We start from the raw sequence: 9,569 nt of genomic DNA, 5'->3' as shown, positions 1-9,569 counted from the left end.
CAGGAGCACAGGACATTGGATCAAGAAAGCAAGAACAAAAAGCACCTCAATGGTTTGGTACAGGGACCAGTAATCATGTACCTCGACTCCCTGCTACCGCCAACCGACACCAAAGAAATGCGGAAGATTGCAAAGACAATGGACAAGACCTCACTACCACGAGCAAACCATCTGAAAGAGAGTCACCTAGCAAAAATAGCTAGAGCAGACATGAAAACGGACAGAAAAGCACGACCGGATGACTATGAATTTGGCAAGATACAGGTATAGCTCTATTGTACATAAATCAATCCTTTCTTTTTTTAAACTATTTCCATTATAATGAACTCCATTTCTACCAAAATAATGCAGACATGGAAAGGAACAACAGAGAGGATCGTCTATGCCAGCATAGCATCAACTTACTTCAGATTAGCAGATACCAGGAGAACATCGCTGACAACAACAACACCAGCACACGACCAAACTACTACCACCTCCACCCAAGCGCTGGCGCGAACCACGTGTCAGCACCAGTGGAAGCAGGGAACCAAACACAAGCATCAGCACAGGACCAGAAGAAAGATTACAAAGGATAAAGAAATTGTTGGAAAAAGTGCTCCATGAAGCAGAACGGTTATCCAGAGTAACCACGAGGGTTGAACACCAATGCAGCGAAAAAGAGAAGAGATTGGATGAAAAAAACAAGAACTCAGTCGTGCAACAAACAATATCCCTGATCGAAGCTGTCGGACAACTCAGAGAATTTCAGGACATAGTTTGCGCAAGGTACCTGATAGACAAGGCGACCCTGCAGACACTAGAGCAAGCAGATCCAGTAGCCACAAGTAGACTACTCGATGACAACCGCACAAATGAAACCGTAGCCACAACAAAACCAGGAGAAAGGAGAAAAAGAAAGAAAGAAGAAGAAGACGAAGAGAGGAAGAGAAGAACAAAATCAAGGGACATGGGCATTGACAAGAAAAAGATAAAGCGGCAAAAATAGGTAAATAAATAGTAATGCATCGTGCCCTCCGCCCCCTAAAGCAAACCGCTGTTTTCATACCTCAACTGAAAAGAACTCTCTCAATGCTTTCAGGAACGTACCAATAGGACGCCAGGCCAAGATGAACTCCAACAGCAGGATGATGTCAACAACCCCAAAAACAAGAATGAATGCAACAAACAAAGAAACCTCACAACAGACAATGCTACAACAACAACTACCCCAACACAAGCACAAGATACGATCGACGACAGAACTAGTGAAGAGGTCAGTATGAACATCCATTTTTCCTTTCAAAACTGGATAGAGTTATAAGTTAACTGACAAACCTCCAACAAAATATAGGCTCAGCTAGAGAACAATCAAGTCAGCAGTCCCGCCAACCAAATGCAAGAGGCTGACCCACAATCAACCGTTAGCATAACAAACGACAAAGAAGAAGAAAACAACGAAGAGGAGGTAAACTTCCACATCCCACTACAGCCCACACCAAAAACTCATAATGGCAGGAAAGAAAGTGAACCGCAAACTCATATTGTTTGATCTCCAGGTATCACAAGCACTGCAAGACCAAGAGACAATCCGTGTTGAAATTGAACCCCTTAGTGAACCTCAAATAGACGAAGGCGTCACAGAACAGGAAGTTTGTGTACAAGAGATTTCCAGTGCCACAACATTGTAGATCACCATCACGAGTACAAAGGAGAAAGCCCAAGACATCCCAGCCGATGAGAAACTAGAGACTGTTATACCTGACAAAGAAACAGTCGATGCAGGCATGAATAACCCAGTCATCAACACAGAGGTAAAAATTCAACAACAACAACAACCCCTTTTCAAAATATTTATGATGTCTGAACTACCTAATACACCCCGCCACCGCAATACAACAATTATAAGGGATGTCTCACCCTTTTCTTTGAACAAATGCAGGAAAAAAATGAGTACGTTGATCTCGAAGATCAAGAAGTAGCACAACCAAAGGAAACTCAAAAACACACAGGACTTCAAACAACAACATCTGAAGAGGTGAGGTCACAAAACTCAGACACAAATGAAGTTCAGTCTATAATTTCAATTTTTATTAAACATGAAGAGGAAGCAAGCGAAAGCACTGGCATAGACATTGAACAAGAAAAACAAGAGGACAACACGAGACAAGGAGAAGCCGTAGTTCCAGCAATAGACAGTCCTGCCACTCCAGAGAAAGAGGTCTTATAAAAAAATTGCAACTGAATAGTCAGAGATGCACCCATTTCTTAAATATTTTTTGTGTTAGAGCAGGCCCAAGAAGCTCAAGAGAGCACCAACAATCAAGACCATCAAACACAACCGGAGGAGCCCAATGAACAACCCAAACATGTTCTTCAAACGGTAGACAACAATGCCACTGAAGACCAAGCCACAAAAAATTCACTCACCAAACAACAGGTAATAGAGACGGCGGCAGCGTCAACGATTGAGAAGGTAAAGTTACGAAACCCGCAACTATGAAATTATAAAATTGCTGCGTGCACACTCAAATAAACTCCAACCTACCACATATGTATTCACTCAAATGCACGCTCACTTTGCCACCTCTATGTTTGAATAGCTGCAAGAAAAAAACAAGGTCAGTGATGATGAACAGCAAAATAAAGAGCAAGAGAAGGACCCAAAACCACCACTCAACGAAGAACACGTAGAACAATCAACAGTAACAACAACAAATACAGAGGTGAAAACACATAATACCTCTTCACGATCTTATAGTTCAAAAATACGCATTTGACATTTCACTACCTTCCTGCATTGCAGACAGAGGAGACCAGTGAGCAAAAGGAGGGCACTGAAGAAGGGCAGCATGTTCTTCAAACGGCAGACATCAATGTCACAGAAGACCAAGCCCCAAAATATTCACTCACCGAAAAACACGCAACAGAGACGGCAGCAACGACAACGACTAAAAAGGTAAAGTTACATAAGCTGATCCTATGAAAGTATAAAATAGCTCTCTGGAACCTCAAATGCACTGCCACTTAGCCACATGTGTGTTTCAAAATCTACAAGACAAAAATGCCGGCAACGGCGATGAATTCCAAAAGAAAGAACAAGAAGATGCCCAAAAACCTCCACTCAATGAAGAATAGGCAGAACAGTCAGCAGCAGCAACGAGAACAGTAGCAGAGACAACAGAAGCAGTAACGATTGAGGAGGTAAAGTTACGTAGGTTGATTCTACGAAAATATAAAGTAGTTCCATGAAAACTCAAATGCACTCCAACTTAGCCACCTTTATGATTGAACAGCTGCAAGACAAAAACCATGATAGTGACGATGAACATCAAAAGAAAGAACAAGAGGATCCCCAAGAAACAACACTCAACGAAGAACGGGTGGAACAGTCAGCAGCACCAATGACAACTCAACAGGTAAAGTTGCACAAATTTTTTCCACAAAATTACAACTTAATCACAATCAAAATAGCTCAAAGCACACACCGAACGCTTCATTATTTTCCCATACAACTTCATTAATTAAAATAAAGTAGCAAGTTAAATTATTTCAATGCTTGTTCAATGATAACGCAGAAACACGAAGAAGGCAACCACGGAGATACAACCAATGAAGCAAACACACAGATTGTTCCAGAGAAAGAACCAGAAACTATCGAAGAAAACCCTACACCGTCGTACGATGCCGATTCCCCTGGGAGAGAGGTCAGTGCCAACCAGGTCGAGACTGAAAAACAAGACGGAAAAGACCACCAGCAAGACATGACGGTTGACAAGGAAAAACATGATGCTAAGAAAAGCACAGACGACTCAAATGAGGATGGAGCAGAAACTGGACAAAAGAATACAACGCAAAAAGAAGAACATAACATGTCGCAAGAAGCAGAAGGAGAATAAGAAAGGAACAACACTGGACAGGACTATCTTCTAGCACCGAAGCAGGCAAGACAATAGAAACTTAATTGCTATCTTGTGATTTGGAATTATTTAAATTAAATTCAAAACCATCGCAGGCACAATGGATAAAGGGGGCAAAGATAGTGATTCCGTCAACAAAGCCATCGAAGACCTGTACAACGATGTATGCAAGCCATGGACAAAGAAAGAAAGGTAAGTTCATGCAATTAACACAAAACACATTCTTACACACGATCATTTTAACTGTATCATGTGTAAACTAAAACATTTTTTAAATATACTTTGCATGGATGAGCTTTTCATTACAACGGACAAGTTTGATGTCAATCTAGGCCATGTCGCCGAAAGCTTCAAGGTCGGTAAACCAGTAAGCACCGAAGCAATCGAGCCCATGCTAACGATCTTAAGAAAACAACTCAATGGCACAGGGAGAAAGATTTTGTCGTTAAGCAACATTGTAAAGATCACGGCAAAAAGAATCACGTTTAAAACGATAAATATGACTTTATAAATAGATAACTGAACTAACAAAACCCTTTGTGTATCTGTGACAAAACAAGCAGCACTCGATAAAGGAAGCCGACAGCGAAGACCCAATGTGCTACAAAAATAATGATCAAGAACACATTAGAAAAAAATTACTACCTGCCAGGCTTAGAGCATTTTTCAACCTGCAAGAAGAAGAAAAACTGCAAGATTATAACATGGTAAGCAGATTAACTGTTTCAAAAACGAAATACAATAGCGTATATGTTATGCAAAGTTCTCTTTTTATTTTATATTTCTAAATATAAGAAGATTTCTAAATGTTTTCTTTTTATTTTGTGTTTTGCAGTTCCTTCTACCATGTTCGTTACGCGGGTTTGAGAAAGACGAAACTATAAGTCATTACTTCACCATTGCAGTTAACATGCAAAAACAGCGCTTTGAACTCCTTGACTCTTCAACTCCATACCCAGGCACAATAGAATTCTTCAACAATGTAACCAGCAAATTAATGAAAATCTGAAAGCACGTAAGCACAGAGCTACAGCTTTCAAAAAAAGCATCGACCATTTCAAAAAGGTCAAACTGCAAGTGCCACTTCAAGAAGTAGACACGTAAGCACTTCCAACATTACTCTTCTTTCTTTTTTTCAATGCAAGATTCACTACTACCATTACTGAAGTAATTCCGTTATTTCGTCTTTTCAATGCAACAATTACCACTACCGTTGCTCAAACATTTCTCTTCTTTCCGTTTCTTGAATGCAACAATTACCACTACCATTGCTCAAACATTTCTCTTCTTTATGTTTCTTGAATGCAACAATTTTACTAGTACCATTCCTCTACATGCAGAATGAACTGCGCATTCTATATGTACATGAACCTGAAGCACTACTCCAATGATGGAACATCAGCAATCTTAGAGCCAGAACAAGTACCAGAGTTGAGGAAAAAAATTCTATATCAACTAATCAGTCAACACAAAGAGAATACCAAACTGTCATTAATCAAGTGTACAACAGGTTAGTCTTTTCAGAAACAAAACCTTACAATTTTGTCACACTACAACAAGTAATAAGTTTTTTTAATTATTATTTTTTGATTCTAATACATATGCTGAAGTATGAAGTCGATATGGGAGACAAAGTAATACAACAGGCAGAATGTTGCATACTAGAAGAGCTTCTGCCAAATCCCGAGCCAAAGGAACATATTATGCATGCGACAACCACACAAGAGCATGAAGTTATTGATATATCCAGTAAACGGAAAGAGCTTATGCATGTCAGCAGCCACGTCGTCGCCCAAGAATCTTGCACAGACCATGAAGAAAAGGATCCACCAATAGAACCAGATCAACCACCACCAGACAACAAGATACCACATCATCCTGAAGAGGAAACAGACACCACAAACGAGCAAAATATCAACAACAATATCCCGAGCATAGAGCAACTTGAACAAACAGGCACTGCTTTAAAAAAGGATGACAGAAGCAACGACATACCAAATACACAAGAACAAGTTTCCGACCAGAATAAACAACCTGTTCTTCTTCAAGAAGAAACAGGCTCAACAAGCAATCAGCAAGGCACCTCCAGCACCATCTCTCTAGACTTCCTAAAACCCAAAACAACGAAAAAGCATGAAGAAGTTGATGAATTTCTTTTAAGCCTTAACTCACTCCAACTAAAGGAATACCATGAGTTTGTAAAGATGGGCTATAAATTCGATGTAATCAAAACATGGCTGAATGACCATGAAAGCTATGAATTCAACAAAGACGCCACGCCGTATCTGACAATCTTGCAGCAAGAATCAGGAGAACATTCAATGCCTCAATCATCTGAGAACAGCTCAGACAAGAAAATCTCGATTAAGAAGAGGCCGGTAAAGCCTTCAAGCAGACTCCATGGAAAAATCATGATTCCTACTTTTGTCCCAGGAGATTTCAAATTTATGAACAAAGCCAGAGCACTTCAAGAATACCTATTCAGCAAAGAAGGACGGGAAGAATGCGCAAAGTAAGTACTTTCTCTTATCACAACAAAAAACAAAGAAATGTTGCTCCTTTTTAAATCCACCTAATGTATAAACTTTTTCTGCCTGCAGTCTAAATGTATAAATTAGCTCGAAGCGACTCGATTGGATTACAGGAAAACAAATAATGGAACAGCTGCAGAAAGGATATGCAGGACAGATGGAGGGCTCCATCGCAAACGCATTGTTCGAAGAATGGACATGGCAGCAACAATACAACACAACTGATAAAGCCATACTTCCCGTAGAATTTGCAAACGTATGAAGTCCAATTTGACAAAAACACTTGCATCATTTTAGTGATTACAAAGATTGAACTAAAAAGTAGAAAACTTTTTTGTCGCAGATTGTGCTCGGTGTTAATACTGGAGAAGGAGGAGGACTAGCAGAATTCAATGAGGACGGAGCATTGAAACAGTTTGTACCCCGTGTATCAGGGAAGGAACTTAAAAAAAGCTGGTAAGTTAATAGAAATATACAAACATAATTCATGCTTCCTATATATTGCACATTTACATGTCATTTAATTCTTCCGACAAGAATGAACTTTAACTCACTCTGTCTCCAAACACCGCAGATTATGATACCTCACAACACAGCTAAACACTTCACATTGTACGTGCTCAACAAGAACACGAGCTCCATCGACATATTTGACTCACTGAATTACAGACACGAAGGGGGAAAAATACATGGAAAAAACACCATAAGGATCACCCAGAACTGGTACGTCAATTCAACCTTGGTTTTCTAATTAATTTTCCAATTCATGTATACCCTTTTTTTAATGGCAAAATCCAACAATAAAACCAAACCGTAATCACATATTAAAATGATGCATGCACTCATGAAGAAGCATTACGACGAAGCGGAACTACGAGCCAACAGTGAACCAAACTGGTCGAGGATAGCAGAAACACCTAACAAAGTTTGCATGCCAAAACAGCAGGGTATCCAATGCGGACACTTCATGGTTAAATTTGTAAAATACTGGAATGACATTGATCTCATAAAAGATGATGAGAATTTCCATGTAAGTGAATAGTACGAGAGCAACAATTTTATTTTTAGAAGCAGCACTACTTGAATAATTCAATTATCGCATCAAAGAAAAATAAAAGAATATCTGATGACCTTCATACAACATAGCAAGGTAGATGCCGAGTGGAAACTAGAGTTCCTTTTTACAACCATATTTGGTGAAACAAACCAAGTAAAGTGCGAGCAACTACCTGGAAGAATCAAAGAATTCAAACCAGAAACTTCAAACTTCTTTTCCACCAACAAAGGTAAGAAAATTGTTTCTCGTTATCTTTTTTTGTAATGACCTACCAATCCCATGGTTGATCAATGTCTTTGGTATCACAAGAGCTTACATATTACATATCTGCTTCCACTGACAGAAACAGATGAAACAAAAAGGAAAAAAGGACGAAGCACCAATCCATACCGAAGACATTCTCATTACTTCCAACACACAAAGGAGGCATCCGACCTCTTCCAACTAGTCATGAGCGACAGCTGGCAGGAGGAATTCAAAAAGTGAGTTGTTTTCTATTGCACATCAAAATAGTTGAACCGAGGCCAAAAATAAGGTAAAAAACTGTTTCTCAATTACCCTGACCTCTAAAATTATTTATCTCCCTATCACAGTAAAACTATATTTAGGCGCATCCGTAGGGAGAGAAAAACACGCAACTTACTGGAGCCCAACTGAAGGCAGTATTTGGTCCAAGACCAGCACAGACAAACATACCACATCATATGGAAAAGAGTGTGCTCGATGACATAGCAGAAATCTGGGAAAGCAGACAAGATTCAAAAGAGACTGACAGAATAATATTAGGCCCAAACTTTGCAGAGGTGAATTTAAAAAAAGCAAAATCTTGTCTATATTGCAACACCTACTCTTTCTATATTGTTACACTGCTCTTTTTTCTAACAGTTTTTCATCGTAATTATTATTTGCAGCATATATTGAATTTAAAGAAACACAAAACTAGTATTGCAAAATTTAAAAATGAATTGCAAAAAACAAAGAATCAACTGGTTCCCATGTATCTCAAAGAAAATCAACAGAAAAAGCTCTCAACAGCAAACATGGTAACATCCCTTTCCTCCATGATAAAATCAAAAAATATGCATTCTATTAAATTACTTTATATTAAACTGTCATCTAAGCAACAAGTATTTTGGACGCAGATATTCATTCCAATGGAGAAGGGTGACCGCTACATACTATATATGCTGGACAAATATAAACACAAAGTTCACATTATTAATCCTCGAGAAGCGACTCCAAAGGAATTTGAGAAAGAAAAGATAGACATGGATAAATTGGATCCACATGAAGCATATTGAGTTCTTCAGGAACATGAAGACGCTCAAAAAGAAAGAGAAACACAGTTTCAGAAATATCATGTTCATAAGTCGGCAATTGTAAGCATTTATACATAACAATTTTTTCAGTTTTACAAATTGTAATATTAAAACAATTACAAAATGCAATTCTCAGGTATCTAGGTTTAAAGAAGTCTTCAACATCATGTTAGGACAAACAATGAATGCCAAGGGTACAAGATGGCAGATTCATACCGTGCAAGATGTTCCAGTGATAGAAAAGGGCGAATCATCATTTGTTGTTTTAAATCTTGCATTTCTCTACGATGGTGAAAAATTCATCGAAGACCTGAAAGATTTGACAGTAAGTCTATATATATATTTATTTATATACAACTTTTATGTACCAACTCTAATAATATACTTCTCTTTTCGGCAAAATTTCATAGAATGAGGTCGAAAACTGAAGAGCAGAGGCAATGTACATTCTTTTACGTAGCGAGATGAATCAAGTCAAAACTAATGAAATGAGTGATGAGATTAGCAAGATCTTCAGCAACAATGAAGACTAAAACTTTTGATTTAGCCAACAAGGCTATCAAGACGTGACAAAACAGTTTATCAATAACTCACATTTGTATGTAATGTAATTAGAAATTGCGTGTTTATGTTGAAAGGAGAACATCATGAGAGAGTGCCATTACACTATAAACAACAGTGCCTCTTTTTATTTGTTCAACATCAGTGACTCCTTAAACGAACCCTTACGCATGACTCTGGAGACAACCTCTCGTGCCTCCAG

This window comes from Triticum urartu, chromosome 7A (genome assembly GCF_056163025.1).
Source record: "Triticum urartu cultivar PI428250 chromosome 7A, HENAU_Tu73, whole genome shotgun sequence".
Taxonomy (NCBI): domain Eukaryota; kingdom Viridiplantae; phylum Streptophyta; class Magnoliopsida; order Poales; family Poaceae; genus Triticum; species Triticum urartu.
The sequence above is the reverse complement of the archived record's forward strand: the minus strand, read 5'-3'. Positions refer to the sequence as shown.